Raw genomic sequence first — 23,179 nt, 5'->3', positions numbered from 1 at the left:
ATAAAGACACTACACTAGTACTGGATACTAACACTAATTTATTCATAAAAATATTATTGTAATTATTAATTACGTAAAATATTAAAGTAAATAATCTTTTTACGACACTGGGAGTGTATAAAAAATAAATTATAAAGAAAATTCATCGTTCCTCATTCCAAGTCCTGCCCTGTCATTTGGTACATTTGAGAACTTGAAAATTCGTTCTAGATGCTTCTTTTCCGCGATTAAAGGAAATTATTACAAAAATTATAACACATTTTCCGTAACCGCACGTGTTTTATTAGTATGAACTAACTTCATGTAATTATGATAATTTTATGATCGATTGATTTTGCCTGCGTTTTTTTCACACGAGGAAAGATTTCCCGTCATATTCATTAACAATCAATAATGAACGTTGCATAACTTACTGTACTTGTACTAACACGTACATTTAAAGCCGTTTTAATGCCATATCATAGCAATTCCTACTGAAATCATTTAACTTTCTTAAATAGCAATCTGTCTGTAGTCTCTGACAGAATATTTATTTTAGTTATATACAAATAATAAAGTTAGATATACATATAGATATAAAAGGAGAAGATTGAAAACCATTTAGAGGAAAAGAAGCAGATCGCTGTTGGTCATAATAAATAACCCTGTGAATCAGATAACAAGAAAAGGTCTACCAGAATAAGAATGACGCCATATGAGAAAAAAAATCACCGAAATTATGTTTAGAGTATAAGGTCTGTATATAAGAAAAGGTGAGATTTGACAAATTGTATTACTGTTGTAGACACTTTGATACAGTCAAGTACGATTGAGTATCGAGAGTTTGACATTTAAAATATACTGAAAAAATAGTTAGCACGGCGCCTGTTAGAGGCGCTGATCGGATTATCATATAACATTTTGATGGTAAATAACCGACAGTACTAGAAGATCTCACCTCTAATTTGGTTATTGCGAATGAAAACCGTGAGATGGCTAAGTTTCAAAATACCTTTTAATTACATCATGATAGACATATTTTCATTTAGGGCAAGGTTTCGAAGTTCGAGAGGTTAATTAGCAAAATATTTGACTGACGTTTGAAGGACTGTGAACAACAAAGACTGACCACTAACGAGGTACCCATATCTAGATATGGGTCAATGAAGGTAAGATAATGTCTGTTGTAGTACAGTAACAGGCGGCTTAAAGATAAGTAGTAGATACGTTTATTGACACATAATTTTTAAAAAGATTTAAAATAGCCTTGTTTTGCCCCTTTAATGTTGGTTCTGTATGACAGGATGTATGAATGTGAATGAAGCAAGGTACGTTTGTAAGGATCATATCAACTGGCGTTCTCAGATCTGTGTCTCCCGCTAAGCGTATAAAATGACGCTACGGTATGTATGTTTCAACGTAGTGAGTCTATCAAGTTATATTTTCTATATAGCTTATTTGGTACTTGAAATATGATTTCACCTGTTCACACAAATTTGGGATATATCCTGCGAGTTCCATTGAGTTGCCTCAAGACCAAACAACTGACACTATTTGTCCCAGTAATTCTAAGGCGAGACTACCCTTGTTTGATGCCAAAAGTCCCATCGCAATAAAATCATGACACCAGTGAGTGAGATAGATGACTGACTCCAATATCTCTAGGCTAGACTACTATCACATGTCGCTACAAAGAACTAAATTGCACTATTACTTATCCTACAAACTTCACCATCAATCTAAAACCACAAATCAGAGTTGACAGTTTAATATCCAAGGGGAAGTCCCATAAAAAGGATCTATAATAATGGCAAACAAGCAATTTGAGTGTACACCGTCATACAACAAAAACTCATGTAAATGCAACATAAGTACTGGCACGTCACCTAATTGGTGGATCTTTGAGTTTTGACGTAGTTTGTTCAAAGATGTGGCGTAGAATTGAAGAGAATTTAAATTGTTGTACCGAGAGGTTAATATATATATATTTTTTATATAGACAACTTACAGACCCGTGCGTCGCCATACGTGGTTAATATCTTATTCCCTATTCCAGTCACTTAGAGGTAGATTTTTCATGAAAACTTTCATCAAAAACGGCTCACCGGTCTAACTGTGATATCATGTCCAACGGAGACTTTCGTACTTAAAATTAGTATGTTATGAACTTAAGTAAATACTTTTTTCTTTACTTAAGAAGGTTTTTCTTATTTTTTCAAACATATCAAATTCAAATCTACAGAAGCCAGAAGTACATAGTCTCAATCGAGAATCAGACTCATGACATTCTAAGGATAATAACCACACTATGACAACCATATATTAACGTCACACAGAAAGAAATCACCTTAAAAACATCGATCCATGATAAATCGATAACCCAAAATAGATTCATACTAATCGATATATGTCACACAAAATTATACAGACGCTACTAACTCATCCGTCTAGTCAAACTGATTATTTCAAAACACGTTCTATTATTAACAATTCCTTCAAGGTTCATAATTAAAATAAAAATAACTCACATTTTACTTTATTATTAGATTCATGGTTTATTTATAGTAACAAAACAGGCATAGTTATTAGACTGTGCAATATTTTTGCAATACCGAAGGTCATGAACACAGACTTGCCTTGAGATTAAACAAACATTCGTATTTCATATCAAAATGTTCTATTGCTACATTATTATGAAATTAAATTATTTTTAGTATGTAAAATTAACTGTGAAAATAACTGGCAAATAAAACTCAGGTGGAACTAATTGTTGTCTGGAGTTCTTTGTATTTTGTAATTGTCTATGTGCTAGATCTAAGATTTGATCACTTTTGTTTTATGTTAAAGCATTTACTAAAACGGTTATATTTTACGTTAGTGCGATTTGGCTGTAAAACATATAACAGCCGAATCATATACAATTTCGATTGGTATAATTAAATATTTAAAGTATGATTTATCCCCAACCCGCAAAAAAAAATCCCGGGTTAAATTTATTTCTTTATTATCAAAATTTTTGACAGTTCTGTTCCCGACTCACGTAGGAATCGATTCATAATCTTTTCATGCAATGATTTTATATTTTGACAATAAAATAATAATTCCTTTCAGCGAATTAAAAAATGTTCAATATTGCAAGTAGTTTCCCTCCATGGCCCCGTAAAATTCTACATTTCGATTCAGTACATTTCGATTTTATGTATCATACGTTTGATGAAGATGTAAATAAGTTTAATAAAACAAAAGTTATTAGTTTAGATATTCAGTAACTATTGAGTACAGATTTCAAAAATTGTATTTTTAAACTATCTATTCCGTTCATCACCGAGGAAATAGATGAAAAATTTCCACATGCAGATGAAATCGGCAGAAGTTACTCTGAATAAAGGTGAATGACCTTACGTTTCGTAAGTTTTATGGTCAATCTTAATTGTTTATTGGTTTACTGTTTGATGTATTGATGGTTGCGTTGAGTTATTGCGATTGTTTCAACTTTTATATAAATGTTTATTACTGTGTGTTTGTACTGCGCAATACGAGAGAATGGATTACAATGATATAGTTATTTGAAAGTTAGAAGACCGTTTAAGACAATGCAAGAGTAAGAAAGAGCCAAAATTAGGTCCAGTATTTTTATATTTTGTTTATCACGGCAAAAATTGCAAAAAATACATTTTATTGGTGATAAAGTTTCTTATATTTCAATACCGGAAAATATTTTTCAATTAAAAGCCTTTCCAATGTGCATTTGCACAAAAATCATGTTTCTGAATCCCATATTTTTTATGAAAATCTATTACATTTAATCAATCTCATTATTTGAACTGCAAACTATGTTACTTATGCCTATAGTATCCTTATAGAAAATTAATACAATTTTCCGACACAGGAAACAAACTCCTGACCTCTTACTCAACTGTCACGTAAACTAATACACAGTTTAACTAAACGTGTGTAAATGCAAATGTAGAGACCATAAGGTCACAAGTAAGAGGCTTTGAAAACAGTTATTATAATATAATTAGAATGTTTGTGAAACAACAATAGAGTTTGATTACTATTTCAATACTTTGTTTGGTTACACGTGTAAATTTAATTACTTGTAGAGTTCGTGCCAGTTTACTTTATGTGTGTGAAATTAGATACACGTAGAAGACAATAATTATTTATGAAGGGATGTTAGAGCTGTTTGCGTTTGTATTTAATTATGAAATTAGCTCTTCTGTGAACTCAGTTTTACTATTAAAAGTAATTAGTTAAAATTCACATTTTCAACATTAAAGTTTTATTTAGTTAAATGATTTTTATTTTGCTCATAAATTAATTTGTCTGAGATTTTAACTGAAATTCGGAACGTTTGTTCATGTAACAACACGTCTAGGTTTTTGAAGCGGTCAGTAGTTTAAATGTAGGGCACAGTTTAAACTTACTTTCAGATTTCTAAAATCTTTTATGCAAAGTGAAGTCGAGGATATTGATAACATTCATACATTTATTCATTTTTTAAAATCCTATTTATAAAAAAAATACTTAATTCGCGATAAAATGACCGTTGTTAAACATAAATTATTTATTCAACTCATTTATCAATAGAAATTATTGTCTTAATAATCTTTTTACACCTTGTAAATGACATTGTGTGGTTTTATTGTCATTTATCATAATAATGTCACAGAAAATGCAAATACAAGCACAATTTTGCATAAAAAATTTGAATATTGATATTGATGACGGCGAATCGAATATTATATGCATTATTATTTAATAAAAAATGTAAAAAGACAAGTTTGGAGGAAATTTTACATAAATTTTTACACCGGATTCGTTGATGTCTTTTCTACGTAACATTTCTTTTCGGCTCTACCACTGTGTTCAAGTACTTTTCATGCGTTTTGCACATTAAATTGACCGTAAAAGAGTTGGTGCGTTTGTTAAGTACTTAGATCACGAACGTGAAATATTATTTAATAGTATGCAATATTTGTTTGTTTGAAGGCTTTGTGACTTTGAAAATGATGTCATGTTATTATGATTGTAAAGGGATTATAATGGTCAAGATTTTTTATTAATGTACAGTTTGATTGTTTTCATATTTTACATTTAATCGTTTTTTTATTTTTATGGAATTATTTTATTTGAGAAGATAGTACATTATTCGACTTGTTTATAAATTTACTCAAAATAAATTAATATAGAAACTAAAAAAAAATAGAAAATATTTGTTTAATTTTCCGAAAATATTCACTGTCACTTAATTTTATTTATAGATTTTTTTAACTATTAATTAAGTTTTTAAATGATTTAAAAAATAATTTAAGTATTTTACGTCCCATATTTAATATAAAGCTCACACAGTAAAATTAAAAAGAAAATACATACCAATAACTATCAAAACTAAACATCACAAACACAACTCTCTTTCCAATTTAATTCACAAATTAGTAGAGCACTCACAATAAATCACAGTGAAACATTAGTCAAAAGGCGAGACGCAAACTGAAGGATGTAGAGTTCAGTAAATATCATTTATACAAATAGATGCCCGATCTCGTGTGACGCCGGCCTATTACTGAACACATAGACTAAAGAAAGAATAGAAGCGCCATTTGGTAGGGGGTAGAGCCCTTGTGTAACTGGAAGGGGTGGCCTTGAGACTTCTAGAAAAAATATTTTCTAATGAATAATTATTTCCAAGGTGGGAATGAGCATCCTTGTTAAGTAGGTTATGAATTACGTTCTTTACTTATTTTAAGTATTTTTTGCACTTGTTATATCATGTGAAAGTTAAGTTATTAGTGCAGTTTGCATTAGATTGCATCTACGTTTTTAGTTTTGAGACTAATTTCAACGTCGGTTTTGCAACGTCTTGCACTTTACAGTAATGTAGAATTCATGATTGAACTGATTACTTCAAACGTGATAACGTAGCATGAGGTATAGACTAAATACTGAAATAGGCACGGAAATAATAATAAAAAACATTTCTGCACTTTAAAATACTTTTTTTAAACAAAAATCTGTAATTTTCATAAATATCGCCACAGAGTTGTCTTAAATAAAATGAAAATCGGTATAGGCCTACGCAATTCTTACGTGTTTTTATACAACTTTAAGGCTCAAACAGCTTTTCAAGTGAATAATCACGAAAAATGTATCTTACAAAAATGTTTTCACGCACGTCAAACTTCATTAGCTATAGCGGATGTTCTAACACGTTTATACATCTATATCTTTTGAACGTGCAGTGAATTGTTTTTGTTGATCTCTACCTAATCTTTACTGACGCAGAGTTTCTGACGTTGATGTTTACAGACAAAACTTGAAACCCTTGCAAAAAAAAATTGATATTTCTAAAATAAATTTAAGATTGAAGACAATAATAATTATTATTATTTCTCTTAACCCTACAGTATTTGGGTCTAAACATTCTGAATTAAACATATTTTTCACACATCACACACACACATAATTATAATCAATCAAAATCTATTTTTTTATAAATTGTATTGTGTAATACATATATTTTTAAATTTCACATTTTTTTAACGTATTTCATGCACTTGACTCAACAGTTCAATAGTCTCTGTTTTAAGGATCTATCTAGCTCTATTAAATGCCCCTAAATTATTTCTCTACAAAAAGTCTTAATGTACTTTTAAACCAGTTTTGTTTTTGATGGTCATGACCAATTGCATTTTTGGCGAATAAATTGTTCAACAAAGTATGTACAGGAAACTAATACCTTAGTATCTTGAACATAGAGCTGGCATTTTAGTGAGTGTTTAAATGTTGCTTGTAATAAAAACGACTGTAGTTTTCATCAAGACTACTTAACTACGTCTGTCAATACAGAACTATATGCAACCGCTAATCATGAATAATGAGATTCTAGCTTTCTATAGCTTTTCTAATTAATAGTATATTATTAGTATATTCTCAATAATTTCTTAATATGTCCACCTCTGCCTACTTGGGGTACTATGGAAGAGTTAGAAGTAAATCCATACTAATATTATAAATGAGAAAGTAGCTCTGTCTGTTACTCAATCACGCCTAAACTACTGAACCAATTTGCATGAAATTTGGTATCTTCTTTTTATCAATATAATGACGCATAATGGTAAAATTAAAGTGGCGGACGAAAACGCGGGTAAAAGCTAGTAAATAATAAAACTACAGACCTTCTGCTAGAGTTGAAAATCTTCTCATGTCTATAATCGTATAAGACTTTTTTAACTCGTTTGAATAATTTTTACTCTACATTGACGTCATAAAACAAACAGGATTTTTGAATCAACTCGGAATCTCAAAATATTCCCAGAGTTCATATAAAATTAATTTTCCAAAAAATGCACTTTTTGTTTAGTTTTTATTGTTTGGTGTGAACTAAGAGATGTTTGTCTTTGTGTTAGAGTTCAAATTGTGCATTAATGATAATCACTGACAAAATGACCTGAAGATTGATGTTCCGGGTTTAGGTATAATACATGTAAAGATGCTTATACATCAGAGATGGTTAGTGGTCCAGCTGTAAAACATAATTAAGGCACCCGAAGATTTTTATAAAGATTAATCTATCTACCTATCTATTGTATGGTCAGTGGGCAAATTAGTGTCGAAGTTGTTCAAGCCGCCCGAAAGGCCACTACTATGAGCGCATCAATTTATAATGATTAATTATTCGACTTTTATCGAGACCACTTTATAACGTGCCTTTCAGAAGAAATACAGCCTTTACATTTATATTTATGCTAAACGTCTCTAAAGACGCTGCACTGATATACAAAATTGGGAAAAAATCATAATTCATAGCTCTTTGTGAATTACAGGTGTGCAGAAGTGTACAATTTGCATCATGCGAGTACGATCAAAGCAGTAGACCTTTTTGGTGTAGTATACAAGAATCTTAACGAAGCCTGTAATGTTAAATGTCTAATACCTAAAATGACTAAGAGGATGTCATCGCAATAAAAAATAATTTCCTTTGTGGATATGCATGAGTTTATTTTAAGAATATTTTACTTTTGTAAAACTGTTAAAATTATATCAGAGGCATTAGTATTTGTAGAGATTCAAAATATTTATAAACTCAGAATTTAAGTAAGAATACTGCGGTTTGACTTGCGAAGAAATTTTGTAAAAGGATAATCCTTAGCATTTGGGAGTCGAGTAACTATTATTATTACCGAACGAATTTTCAAAATCGAACTATTCTTGAGATTAACGCATTTATATAAACAAACATCTTTTTTCGCAACTTCTTAATAAAAAGTAAGCTTTACAACCCTGAATATTGGATATTCTACGTATTTATTATGCTCCATCATTATTATTGATTAATCAGGAAGATATACAAAGAAAAAACGCCTTTATCATCATGACATTCAGCTTTAATTAAATCCATATTTGTTTGCCACAACTTTTTACGGCGCTAGCTGAATCTATTGTGCGGATATTGTACAAAACCTATGTCCTTTGCATTCAGAGAATTATCGCTTCCTATAATATGTCAGATGTTTTCAACTTTTTACGCTTAATAATGTACAATAATAATTTGATAATACAGTACAAGTAAAGAGCTACCGAAATTTTCATTCTTTGTAGAAATATATTGTTAAAAAAACAGTTTACTATCGTTCGCTTACCAGCATTGCAAAGGTTTTTAGAACGAGGGAGAGGTTAAACTCTCAGTCCGTCACGTTAACCGGTTAAAAAAACGCGTTGAGGATCTTCACAAGTCTGGTTTCCTTACTTAGCTTTCATTCGTAGTTAAAACCAGAGTCTAGCATAAAAATGCTGTTAAACAGTTAACACACAACTTCAAAAAGTCGTTGGCTTGTTGCCTGAGATTTGAATTCTAACCACTTGCGTACGAATGCGTATATCAATACAAAAAGACAAAATAAGAATTGAATTTTTAATTCTGTTATCCCTAAATCGTTTTGATCTAGTTTGGGATATTTACAAGAGAGACTTTTTAAAAACCTGTTGCGTTGCAATTTGTATTTGTTCATTGAAATAATGTTCCATGGCTTATTGATATAATAATAATATGTATCTAATTATTAATTAGGAAAACCCCTAGACTTAACTATTTCAATGCATTTTTTGCCTAAATATTAAATTATTATATTAGTTCCTAGACTTTATATTGAGTATTTACGTCAGAATGACGAAACAAAAACGTTGATTGACATTCCTATTATTACAATCGTTATTACTAATATTATCCTAAGGGATAAAGTATGTTTGTTTGCAACTTTGACATTAAAAGGCGCGAAAATAGTCAAACAGATTTGGATAAAATTTTAACTCAGATGGTTAACATAATACAAGTTTAATCTAAATAAAAATTATATAAGTTTTTTCTAAATATTTATGATATTGTTCTATAAGTAACAGTATTCTAACAGTTTATTTTATTTTGCGACTAAAAAAATTACAGAAAAATCTTGACCAGTTTAATTTGGTGTATTTACATACATTTTCTTTTAATAATCGTGCCAATAAACTCTTACAATGATGCTAGCAGACCCGAGAGACGTTGTCCTGTCTACACGTCTTTAATTTGTAAAATTAATTAAAAAACATTGTCCAGTGGACAAAATTGTGAATCTAAACTATTCTCAGATCCCCTTAAACACACACAAAAAAAATTATCAAAATCGGTCCAGTCGCTTAAAAGAAGTTCAGGGACATACACACTTACAGAGGAATTATATATATAAAGATTAGGAAGTGCATTCACCTGCAAGACTGAATCTTTTAATTCATATTTATAACGGTTGAAAGTCCCGTATTTGTAGTTTACAGACACATTAGCGTCATTAGGTTATGAGACAGCTTTTTGTACACTAAACTAGCTAATATTATAAACTAGAAAAACTGCTTAGTACCTAAGCTTTATAATAATAATAATGTAAAATTGATTGACTGAAAATAAATCAGAAGCATATACAAGCATATATTTTGAATTATTGTTTATTTGTGCGAATAGCTGTTAAAAACTATTTTAGCAGAAATTTTCGTATAATACTGTAACGATATTTTTGGTTTTATATCGCGTATCGTGTGTCGCGTGTTGTTTTCTTAAAAAACCACTCCTGCACTAAGAATTGCTCTTGTGTCGCGGGGATTCTTACAAGCATACAAACAACGGACACATAGTACAACTAGACCCGAAACAACTTGTGGATGGCACAAATATTTGTTCCGTGCGGGAATCGAGCCCACGACCTCTAGATGCATTCATAGTGGCGTGGCAATTATTAGAACTAAATAGTAGTATTTGTAGAAAAGGATACATTACAGAATAAAATTCTGATAACATTAATTTATAGCTGCGACGATTGTTAACTACTGTTTTGTTGATTATTAAAAAATATAGTGAACTCATAGAAAAAATGTGCACGTGTTTCAGTTTTCAAAAATATAAATAACTTGACCTCTGTCTTTTGTTGCTCTTTCAAAATAAAATGAAACGTGTAATAAATTAAAAACCGGCAAAGCGCGAGTTCAACTCGCGCACGAAGAGTTATCATCTGCTGAATTTGCAGCATTAACCTGTTACTGTTTTTAATATTGAGCCAACATTACGAAAAATAACACGTATTTTAATTTTTTGTATTTGTTGTTATACTGGCAATGGAAATACATAATTTGTGGAAATTTCAGCTTTCTAGCTGACTAAGTTTATGAGATACAGCCTGGAGACAGACTGACAGACAGACAGCGGAGGTGGCTTAGTAGATCCCGTTTTACACTTTGGGTACAGAACACTAAAAATGTACCTAATAATAGAAGTCAAAATGTTACTCACAATTTTTCGTAAATTCAATAAGGCAAAGCCCTATGTTGGTACACGAACTCGTACTCTTCCTCCTCAGTGAGGGCACACTCCTCGAAGCACCAGAGTCCAGCGATGGCCAGGAGTATGATGTACGTCGAGAAATAGAACATGTACACTAGGATGCTGAACAACATTGTTGTTTACTGGTGGGGGTGAAGGAGGTATCTGGAACAAGGAATAATTATTATTAAAAATACGTATAAATAACTCTTTATTGCCCTACCTTCCGAACTGGCGGTAAATTCACTCTCTGTATCATTGGCTATCATAAGTGTCAGCATTTGACGTTTATGAATAAATGATTTGATTTTGATTGACTTTGTTGTTTGATTGAACTTGATTGACTACAAGTGCTTTTATCGCCAAAGAAACGGTCAGAGTTCTCCTTCTCGTATGGGCCTTTTTAGCCACGAACGGAGATGTTCCTTCCCTAGAGGTATCCCTTAATCTATTGCAAAATAATCACCTGCCGTTGAGAAGGATAAGACAATGATGCTGATGAATAATAAATTATGTTAATTAGCAGAAAAAAGGGTGTGATCAGAAAAAGCCAGTCATAATAAGTATTTCCTTAATTTTCGCTTGACAGTGTTCGATCATGCTGTAGATAGCTATTTATGAATTAATTTTGACATAAGATCTTTGAGTTGGCAAAAACCATCGCAAACACCATCGTAACATGAAACAAAAACTACATAATATATTTGTTTTCATTCTAAAATAAATAGTTATTCAGAAACTGTATTCTGAACATTTATAAACCACTTCCTACTTCACAACATAGTTAAACATCAAACAATAGTAAAATAAAACAATTTTATTTGTGTTTACGACTACACTAAGTGTTATTTAATGACAGCTTTGAATCTGTATGTGCATAAAAAGTTACTATTAATTGCAGTGTTAGGTACTATTATAAGGATATGTTGGTTATTCAATGCAATATTTACAGATACAATCCGCATAAGGGCAGATTTTTTTGTTAAGAAAAATGTTTGTGCGAAGCTTTGCGGCAATCCTTTCTGTTAGTGGTTCCAAAAAAAAAGCAAGTTATCTGTATTGGAAAGACTGGCACTAGATTAGTGCTAATAAGAAAAGTGAAAAATATTAGCTAAAATCGTTCGTTTAATTTTAGAGTATGCAATGTTGTAAACCTACATTTCAATTGCATCACACAATCGATCGAAAATAAAGCTGTTATATATTTGTAAAAGGTAACCCACAATATTTTTTGTTAAACCCGCAAAACAACTTAGAAAGCCTTACAAAATGTAAGGAATCAAAATCGGTAGTCATAACTCACACTAATCCTGCAATATGTCTCGTAAATCATTGAACAAAAACATCCTCAACGGAATGAAAACGTCAACAAACCTATTTAATGGTCGGAAAAACTAATGTACCACTGATGGTGATGATTACTGACATGATCAGTCCTGAGCACGTGCTTGTTGATGAACTTCATGACACGTGACGTTCTGTACTTGTAATAGTAATGCAAGGAAGATATCGTAAAGGATATTAGCTCAATTGCATTGCGAGGAAGTCACCTACCACCGACTGACTGGCATAGTGATCTATCAACGCACAGCCCAAACTACTGATCGGGCCGAAATTTGGCATGCAGGTAGATGTTATAACGTAGGCATCCGCTAAGAAAGGATTTTGATCAATTCTACCCCCAAAGGGATAAAATAGGGGATGAATTGAATTTGTATGAAAATTATGTCCTAAGTCACAAACCACGCGGACGAAGTTGCGGGCAAAAGCAGCGTAAAAATAGTCAGATTGTTTTGGGTCTTGTTTTGAATTGTGTCCATTTTATATTGTTTGTATACTACCAACTATAATTATTATAAAGCTAATATGTTCCTAGAACTTCAATTTTTTTATAAATGTTTACTGTTTATGTAATTGGTGGTTATACAAAAATGCCTTAAGAACTTTTTAAACTGCGCGTCAGGAAAAAGAACCTGATATGGGTTTCAAATATTTATTTGGCCCAAAAAGGAAAAAATCTCTGGGACTGGTTACTTAAAAATAAAAAAATGTACAATTCGCTTTGACGCAGGAATACCAAAGAACTTTCCAGAATATCTCTTCACATCATCGTGTATTTATAACCCTCTAAAAAGGACCTGCTTTGATCAAACCCCAGGTAGTATCGAAAGTAAAAAAGAAATATTAAAAGAATCAAATATTTAAATTTTATTTCGGGATTAACCCGTGAACTTGTTTAGGATGCGTCGTTTCTTTTGCATATGAGCAGAATTTTCCAAGTGAACATAACATTGTAAGTAATATTTGAAAATTTGACGACTTAATGTATGTAGAAATATTTTGGGAACATCATAATACAGGCTTGTGCAGTGTCAGGACCACGAAAAGCCTTGTTCTTTTTTAGTCAAAAACTACTGAAATCAAGTTGATAAATCTTTAAAGCCGTTTCTTTAAACAAAGAGTGTAACTTTAAAACCGGGAACAAAATGCGCAGGAAAACATAATATAAGATTAAACAAATTGTCCATTTTCAGTTTGTTAGGAACTGAAAATGGTGGTCAATTTGGCTACAAATTAAACAAAGAATGTCGGTATTGATATCAAGCCTCCAGCCGGGTATTTAAAACTTCATTTGGGTACAAAATGTACATGGTTTCTACGTCACAAACTTCAATTGCAGTCAGTTTATGTTCAACCTCTCACGGACGCATCTTAACCACAAACCTTGTTCGTACACTTGTACAGTCTTTGCGTTTTTGTCTCCATCAAAAAATATCTCAATGACGGTATTACGGTCATGTTCTTTCGACTTTATAACGACTAACTTTTACCTACCACTTTACTTGCATATGGACTAAAAATATGCAATTTATATTTAAGGCTTACTAATTCATATAGGCCGATCACGTGATTTCAATTTAGCCTATGTCCAAGAAGAAAAAAAAATGAGTATTGCAAGGTTTACATTTAAATTAGTTGAGGCTTTTTTGGGCTAAATGGGCATGGACATGATAGCTTAACATCTTAAGTTAACTTATCTGTCTGAACAAACATGAATACCAAAATCTCATTTAAAATTACTATGATTTAACTTAACCACTGAAGATAGGAGGGAAAAAAAAGAAACCCTTAATTGTGTCGAGTAGTTTGCTACAAGAATCATGACAAACAAACAAATATTGTAACTAAGTTTTCCAGTATTAGGTTGAATTGTCATTGTAACAAGAGGTCAAATTCAATTACTCTTATATAATATGTCTCAAATTGTTATGGTCTTGATAATATTTAATGGTGGCTCTAATTTTGGTCAAGGCTCATATAATTTGGCAGACGCACGAAGGTTTCCATAAACAGAAGTAAATAAGTTAAGGGTTTTTGTCAAAGTTATTTTTGGACCAATTATGAATATTTACTCAAGGGTAATAAACAGGTTTTATAAACGTGTAATGATTGTAAAAAAATGGTTCTGGACCAATTAATTAGCATTAATTTAGTACCTAAAGCTATCAGTATAGATAAAATATATTTAATAGTTCACCTTTTTATAAAGGATGGGGTTATAATATACTCATAGTATGGATGACACTAGGTCGACCAACCGTATATAAAAACTACTACAGTTTTCTTTTTCTTTGACTTTGGTTACCTATTAATTTAGTCTTATTTCATAAAGTATCCTATAATTTTAAACATAAGGCTAATCAAGATATTCGATAATTACATGTTCGAATAATAGTAATTTAAATAAAAAGTTGTTATACAACTTGGGATAACTTTGCATTTGAAAACTGAATCTCAGCTTTGCAACCAGTTTTTTAATATTTTAATTCTAATTTTGGAGTCGCTGACCCCAAGATTTCGGTTTTATCTTCAGACCGAAATTGACACAATGAAATGTATAATCCATGTCATTATAACACGTAATGTGATTATTTCAGGTTAAAATGCCGATGAATTGTACACATGGGTTCAGTTCGTTTCGCCACTTCCTAATAAGTATAATAAATTACTCATTGAAATAAATAATTGAAATTTTGACTGTTGTCTCAATACATTTCTCACTTTGTCTATTAGATAGGTTACTCGACACTTATCCTGAATGAAACTGACCTTAAGTAACGTGTGCATAAACGTGAATATTAAACTAAAAAATCAATTGCGCACTCATTATAATATTGAGAGAACTTTTTCTGAAAGTTGCGGTTTTGATTCCTATTCAATAATAATACGTTTTTTGGTATAATGTACAAACAAAAAAATACACTATTGTGCGGAGTAGAAAAATATACATACAATTTGTTTAAAAAATTACAAAATACACGGAAGTATTAATATTTTTGAAGGACTTATTTTATTCTAAATTATTAAAAATCACCTTGTTATTTTCAGACATTTGATACGGAAGCAAGAGGGTAGTTTTAATACTTCATAGTCGCAATATTTTTTAAGCAACGCATTAGAATTTTTAGTTTGTTAGTCGGAAGGTCTAGTGATCCTGAATTGATGCCGAATTCCGTCAATAACACAGTATTAGTAACATAAATAAAAGTCCCATTGCTACAACTGTTGAGCAACTATCGAGAGAAATTTTCTTTTTAAGTAAATCTTCCTACTTTTCAAGTTTACATGACGAATTGGTGACAATGAAATTGCTTTGACTAATTTAGAACCGTTAACGATTTTCTGATGTTTATTTTTAATAGTTTACTTGAAACTATACATAAAAAACTGACATATGTAGGACTGTAGGTAGTTTTTGTATTCTCTTGGGTAGAATGACGTAGGAGCGGATTTTTTTGAGATAGTAGAAGAATTTTAAATAAATTGTAAGATTTATTCCACAAGCAATTCCAAGAGTGTTGCTTGTATAATATTATGAAAAGATGTATCACAATTTATGAGATCATAGAACAAAAAGTTGGGATTTATTATTAGTAATTTATAAGTAATCGCGTGCGTCAATGTGTTTTGTCGGATAAAGCCAGTGAACTCTTGTGAAATGCATTGGCAACTCATGACTTATAATCATAATAACAAAATTTTCCATGCCACTATATTTATTTTAATTATATAATTAGTGAATCCTAATTCTAATTCTCGGATTATATAGAAGGTTTTAATCACGAAAACGAAATATCGTTTGTTAATGAAAGGGGTATTGTATCAGACTGCGTCTTAATATCGAAAATCCTTCAGAATGATATTGATAGCCCAGACCTATTGTCCAGATTCAGTCTGAATGTTCCATCTAGAACCCGAACCAATCCACCAATACGAGTCCCTTTCGCTATGTCAAACTACAGACAAAACTCTTTTATAATTCGTGCCAGCAGAACCTTTAATAAATTCAGCAAACTCGTTGATATTGATCCCTTTTGTACCAGGGTGGATACGGTTAGGAAGTCTATTAGTTTTTCCTTTTTCAAAGGTGTATAATGTCATTTAAATAAATTATTGTATTAGCTTAACTTCTAACTATAAAAAAAAAACAATCTTACAAGCTTCGCAATGGTTGTACGCATAGAGACGTATGCATAATAGAATAAAATGTATACTCTAATTCTAAACGTGTCGACTTGTAATTGGCTAGCTGTATCTATGTCACTTTCATTGATAAGTTAATGTAGCTGTAAGTCGTCCATGCTTTTTAAATAAATAAATAAATAAATTGTCAGTTTTTTATCGAAGAGGACAGTTTTAATATCAATCTACCAATACTTTTATGTAATATTCAGCAGTCAATCAATGTTTATATTGACTTTAAAATAAAATAAACAAATACTACACTAACAAATCATTTTTCTTTCCAAATATCTAACCAAAATCTAACCTATACGAAAGACGCAAAAACTTTCCAATATATCTACTTAAGATTTGAACCTAAGACCTTTAGGCACAGTTGGAGATGAGTAACTACTGCGCCACAGTTGCAATATAATCATAAAAGTGATTAATGAGACCCGTCCGTTAATTCATTATGACTTAATGCAAGCGAACACAGTCTGACCACGGGATTCCCTCGATGCAAATAATTATGGGAATAAAACTAATGATGATATTGTTTCGAGCACTTTGATGATACGTCTACGTTTGTTATCAATAAACTGATCGTGTTTCATTGTTTAGTAATGTATAGTGTCTGTTGTGCAGATTCGATTTGCATTTAGTAGTTCACATTATGCAATATTTTTTTGAAGTTCTTTTTTAATCACGGCTTAACCCCTTCCTCATTACCGGATGAGACCCTTGCCCAGCTGTGAGACATTAAAAGGTAAAAAATTATGTATTTTCCTTCTTTTATATTTCGTTTAAAACTCACAATGCAGTCGAAAATATATAACAATATTATAATTAATATGGCGATTTTTTAATTATTTGGCACAGATTTTCTGACAAGGCAATCGTTGTATAGGAAACTTTTTGAAGAGTAGTTGTTTAGTACTTTCACTTCAATTACTATATACGAAATAGTATATACCTGTAATACCTAAATCTAGTTAGTGGAGAAATTTGCTACGTGCCTATTAAAGTACCTATTAAAGAAAACTAGCTGCCACAATCCTTTTATGACATTTTCGTACACTTCTCAAGCAATTTTACTTTAATTATACACACTAACTATAATACTCACATAGCCAAAAGTAAGTCACTATAAACATATATTATATCGTACTCATTACAAATGGTTTTTATTATGTTAACGGAGTCAAGGGCGAATTTACTGTTAATTTATTAAACAAAACACTTAATAATAATAATTATATTTGTGTAAATCAACTTCGTGTCGTAATACAAAGCCTTAATGTTGCCAAAACGCGAATATTTTAATATAAATGTTATAATTTCGATGTTGCGAAATTAACTAGTTTCCTTAGCGCTTTATTAATGAATCGGAAACTGGCCTAAAATTTTAATATCGTCAAACGTCGGCTTCGTTTTAATTTATTAAATATGTTAATAAATGTATTAATTTGTAAACAGGTGCTTTAGAAGAATATAATATTGTCTTTTATTTTAGCTATTTTTTTATATGAGAGGAGTTAAATAAGACGTTACTTCTCTATTTTTTAACGTAAAATCTACCAAATTCATTATGATGAGATAACTTCAGAGGCGTGAAGATAGATAGTATAAAACCTGGGTTAACAAATATTTTCCTTGATTTTTTACAAGGGGACAGTCGCGGTCAGAAGCTAGGCAGTACTCACCATTATATAGCTGTGACAACGTTTCAAACCAACCACTCTACGTGCATTTTTTCAAAATATTTTACTACATTTTTTTAACTTAAACGGTTGAGGAACAAAAAATATTATATACGTTACAGTGATTTCCTTTAAAAAGATCTTCCTAGTCTAAAACAAAAACATTTTGCGACTTACAGATAAATATCTATGCTTATTAACATTCGTAGAACAGCCTGCGGTTAGATCCTTTTAAGATAAACCTTTGTACTATACAAAGGACCGGTTGTGAGGTCATAGGTGAATATGACCTTTTGGATGTGAGCTTTGATATTAGTGGGTATTACATACCAAATGCTATGGTGAGCTTAACTTAGTATGTATTATACTGATCAATGAACCTTAAATCCAATTGATATTATTGCTTTTTAGCGTGTTGAATGCGTTTTCCAGGGCGGGATATATTTATTGGGATTTTTATGCAAATTCTTGAATAGTTAGTATATTTATTGGTTGCTTCGAAAAAATATAAATGCACACAAGAATGAGTGCATTTTATTATATTTTATAACCATAGTTTCTACTGTGTTTCACTAAAATTGGTAAATCAAGCTCAATTAAAGCGATAACATGCATGGAAAGAAAAATCTGAAATAGTAGTTCCCCTAATGGTGCCTAATTTTTTGGCTTTGATAATGATTTCGTTAAAAAGTATTTTTCCTTATTTAAACTACATGTAATTTAACTGTTATTAAACTCTCATTATTCTCCTCTAACCAAACAATAACAAAAAAACGCACCCACAAACTGGCATTGAGCTTTCGTCATTTATTACACAAACGGTAATATTTCAACCATTAATCATTATTCTAAGAATCTAGACATCTAGACTGCTATTCGGACCGCTTAAGTCTTAATTTCGCAAGTGTGTACCGACCTCGGACGGAAGGATAAACAGATTTTTATGTGTAGATATAATGATCACGATATTCAGTTTAAAAAGATTTGCACGTGAGATTAGGAAACCTTAATTTTAGGGACCTGTACTTTTGAAAAGTAAATTTAATTTTGAAGGTACTTTTTTGGTATAATTAACCATTGGCCTCGTATTTAATTGGCTTTTTTAATAACCTAAATGACCACAAGCAATAGTACTGAAATAACATTATTTAATAACTCACTGTGTAAATATGTAGGTCCGATTCCGACTCGAAAAACTTAGGCTTTGAACAGAATTTAGGATTTAATTATACTATTTTGTATCTTTGCCTAGTTCCACGGTTAAGTTATACTGTTTATAATTTTATTGAGTATTCTACTCAATTACTGGTATTATAATTATACGGAATATTTAGGGCTTTATATCTTTTCGTACTTGCCTTATCAAAAACTACATGGAAGCACAGTTTAGGTTTTTATATAGAACAAAGGATTTAACAAGCACTTTTTTCAGTTAAGGAAGAAAAACAAGCCATTATTATGATGTACACTTACATGGTAAAGTAATTTGATATTATTATTATACACGATTATACGTAAATTATTATTAATTACCGAAGCGAAGGGGTAAAGAAATACCCTAGAATAATAATAAAATCGAATTTAATCCGTATAACTATGCTCAACTTAGTTATAATTGAATTGGATAATATAATAATAAAATACCGAAAAAAATCGCAACAATTTGACACTTATTTAACTAAGCAACTGTAATTCAAACAAAACAATACAAAATGACATTCCAAATTCAAAACCAGAACCAAAAAGTACACTCACCTAAAAAAATCACACCACGACAATTTTATATTTATTTCGAAATTAAAAAGTATTTCAAGGACACTTGTACTCACGTTCGGAAGCGCTCGTCACGGTCCGCGGGCATTCGGATCTAGCTCCCTAACGCCTATTCACTTTACTTGGATATATCTTGAAAGGTTATTGCAACAGCGGTTGCAGTTTCAACATCGTTATTCCGTCGTGCGCTAGTCCTGGTTTTGGTAGCCTTATAAATGTATATGTTGACATTTTATAGCGTAAAGCAGTTTTCCTAGAGATTTTAACACACATTTTCCGGTTGGTATTTTATTTGACTACCAGTCAAATCAGCTACTCATTATGAGACGTCAAAAACACATTTCAGAGAACTATGACACAGCGACGTCATAGTGTCTTATTTCTGTTCGTACTAAATGGGTGCCTAATAAAATGTTTCAGTCTGCAATAATAACAATTTTAAGATATTATTTACGAAAAAATTGCACAGCGTGAGCATTTTGGACGAACCTTTAACAGTACAAGTTTCTGGGGGCACGGAAGTGCCCCCGCAAGTCGAGCAAAAAAAAAGCGGCACGGCCGTAACATCCTTTTCTCGAAGCAATTCGGCCTATTTTTGACACCCCTATAATTTCGTTGTGGATAAAACAAGAAGCCTGGATTTTCAGCAATTAATCAGTCATTGTATAAACACGGTATATTTAAAATTTCAGTCAATTTGAACCAGTAGTTTAAGAATTACAACTTGTTAAAATTTTGAATTTTGTCACTCACTGATTCACTGACTCACTGACTCACCGATCATCAAAAGTCTAAGGTACTTCTAGCAGACTTAGAAGCTTAAAATTTTGAATACAAATAGGGTTTAGTGTCTTAATCATTGGAAAAATGTAATATTTTGTACTTTCAGTCCAGTTTTCTAAATACACCAACTGCAACAATAACTTTGTAATCCTATATAAATGTATAAGATTACAAGGTTACATTTGCAGTTAATGAATGATTATTACTGTAGAAAATAAAATAAATAGGTGTAAATAGGTACCTACTATATGAGACATAACGGGGGAGGGGGTATAGGGTGGATAAGGGTGTTTATTCCATGAAACTGAACAACATTCCCATAGGAAAATATGTTGAATTATGAAAAAAAAAACGTCTTTCCATACAAATCGGACTTATGTTCGCTCTACAAAAAGAAGTGAGATGCCATCAAAAACATTCTGTAAAAACCTCAAGTCTCGCCGTAAAAAGTTGTGAGATCTATATAATACCAAGTCGATTAATCTATTTAGTCTCTACTTAAAGGACCTTCTGTCTTAAGTTATTACGTATGTTATTATCATGCCAATTTAAAAAAAAATACCTTTAAAACAAATAGATCGACTTGGTCATCGCAAGAAAACACAAATTCGCCATGAACATTTCAGGAGCATTAACTTCTCGTCGTGCTGTGTTGTGTGATACATACTAATAATCATCTCATGCGATGGCCAGGTCGGTCTATTTGTTTTAAAGGTATTTTTTTTAAATTGGCATGATAATAACATACGTAATAACTTAAGACAGAAGGTCCTTTAAGTAGAGACTAAATAGATTAATCGACTTGGTATTATATAGATCTCACAACTTTTTACGGCGAGACTTGAGGTTTTTACAGAATGTTTTTGATGGCATAATGTATTTTCGTAAAACCCAGTCAACTACCCAATTCTATGTTTATTGGACTAAAACGTATGAACAGTTTGACTCTACCAGTTACCAGAACTACATAATAAATGCATCAAAAAGTTCGTTAATTAGAATTGCAAAAAAACAAAATGTATTTTGTTTCTACAAAAGATATTACAAAACTTTTGATGCATCAGTTTTCCTTCTTAGTTCTGTTGAAGATTTCCCCGTCCCAAAAAATAATCCGTGAGATAAATCATGCTATTCGAGAGTTTCAAGGTTTGCGTAAAGACCTAAACGGTTTATTGACCCTTGAAGTTATTTTATTTTTCATAAGGGTTTTAAAAAGACATTATAGAGGTTTGATAAATGTTTTTAATCAAGCCAGATTAAAAACATTTATTTATATTCTATAAGTCTTTCTAAATTCATTAAATGCAATAAAACTAATATTACGATTCAATTTACTAAATTATCTAACATCTAATTATGTGTATTTTATAATCTCAAAACTCAAAATAGATGCATTTGCAAGACGAGGAAGCATATATAATGAAATGCATATAATATGCATTTTTATACATGCAAGTATACAACCTAGATTTATGCAATTTATACAAATATTTTACTAAATACAATCATTTTTCGGTTTAAAATTTCGTAACAGTTTCTCTTGCAGTCTATTTAAGATTGAAATTCGGTAACAATTATCGTAATAATCATTTAATAGTGCTAAAATTTAATGCAATTGTTCGACTAGGAAACATTTAAAATGCATATAATCTATGCATCTTTAAAATACAACCCAGATTTGCAATTCAAAGTTACTGAAATAATTTTACAAATTACGATTATAAAATTAACATTTTCATAACGTTTAACTTTCCTGGTTATATACAAGTACTTAATTAAAATATGAAACATAACTTCGTTTGAGAAATTTCATATCATTGCAGTTCTACGCCAACGATTTCAATGAACCAATGTTACCTTATTTGAATAATATTATTTAATATTTTGACGTATAATTAGCTGATGGTATAGCCGAGTGGTATGCGCATTAGTTCATAGCAAATGGTCGTTGTGTAGGGTTCAAAACTTACTTTACAAACACATTTCTGATCTTTAGGTGCCTGAGAGTTCAAAAAACAGTTCTTGAGGGCTATGTCCTCAAACCACACTTCGTGGTGTTGAATTCCAGGCATAACCTGTCAGGTTATTTTATAAAATATTTTTAACAATTGTGGTGAGACAAGATTTTCTATTAATTAGCGGTGTACATACGTCATAAATGTACAGTCAAAGAGCCCTTTTAATAACCAAAACAAAAGAAACCAGTTAAATATAATATATTCAAATTATAACTTATTTAAATAATCTCGTTCAAGTTAAAAATAACTCCATTTTACGTCATTAAACAAAACTGATCTGCCTTAACATGAACGAGGTAATTAATTAACAATGGATTTAAATAGATAATTATAACGAATGTTTTTTTCGTAGTAATTATAGCAAAAATACCTATAACTAGCTTTTAAATAGTTATCATACTCGTGGATGGAAATAACTTGTATTTTTGTTTAACGTGTGACGGATACTTTTTGTCGCATAAAGTTGAAAACAAGAGGCAAATTTTTACTCTAAAATGTATATTTACTGTGCAGAACACAGCTCTATTTCTAGTATGTAAGTAACAAAAATACACTTGTGGTGGCCAACAGGT

General features: G+C 31.0%; 1 protein-coding gene across 3 annotated transcripts in view; it reads right to left on the bottom strand.

Moving 5' to 3' along the window:
- The window catches only part of LOC142972775 (very long chain fatty acid elongase 7-like), a 92,433-nt gene that overhangs the window by 50,098 nt on the left and 19,156 nt on the right, over nucleotides 1–23,179 (bottom strand). The window contains exons 1-2 of one of the 3 annotated variants that reach the window (XM_076114057.1): nucleotides 19,863–20,003; nucleotides 10,799–10,993 (exon numbers count right to left, since the gene is read on the bottom strand). The gene's annotated coding sequence lies outside the window, so the exon portion shown is untranslated. Of the gene's footprint in view, nucleotides 1–5,358; nucleotides 5,545–10,798; nucleotides 10,994–19,862; nucleotides 20,004–23,179 lie in introns of those variants that run through there. The other 2 variants (XM_076114054.1, XM_076114058.1) reach the window with 2 other exon arrangements.

This window comes from Anticarsia gemmatalis, chromosome 5 (genome assembly GCF_050436995.1).
Source record: "Anticarsia gemmatalis isolate Benzon Research Colony breed Stoneville strain chromosome 5, ilAntGemm2 primary, whole genome shotgun sequence".
Lineage (NCBI taxonomy): Eukaryota > Metazoa > Arthropoda > Insecta > Lepidoptera > Erebidae > Anticarsia > Anticarsia gemmatalis.
The sequence above is the reverse complement of the archived record's forward strand: the minus strand, read 5'-3'. Positions and strand labels throughout refer to the sequence as shown.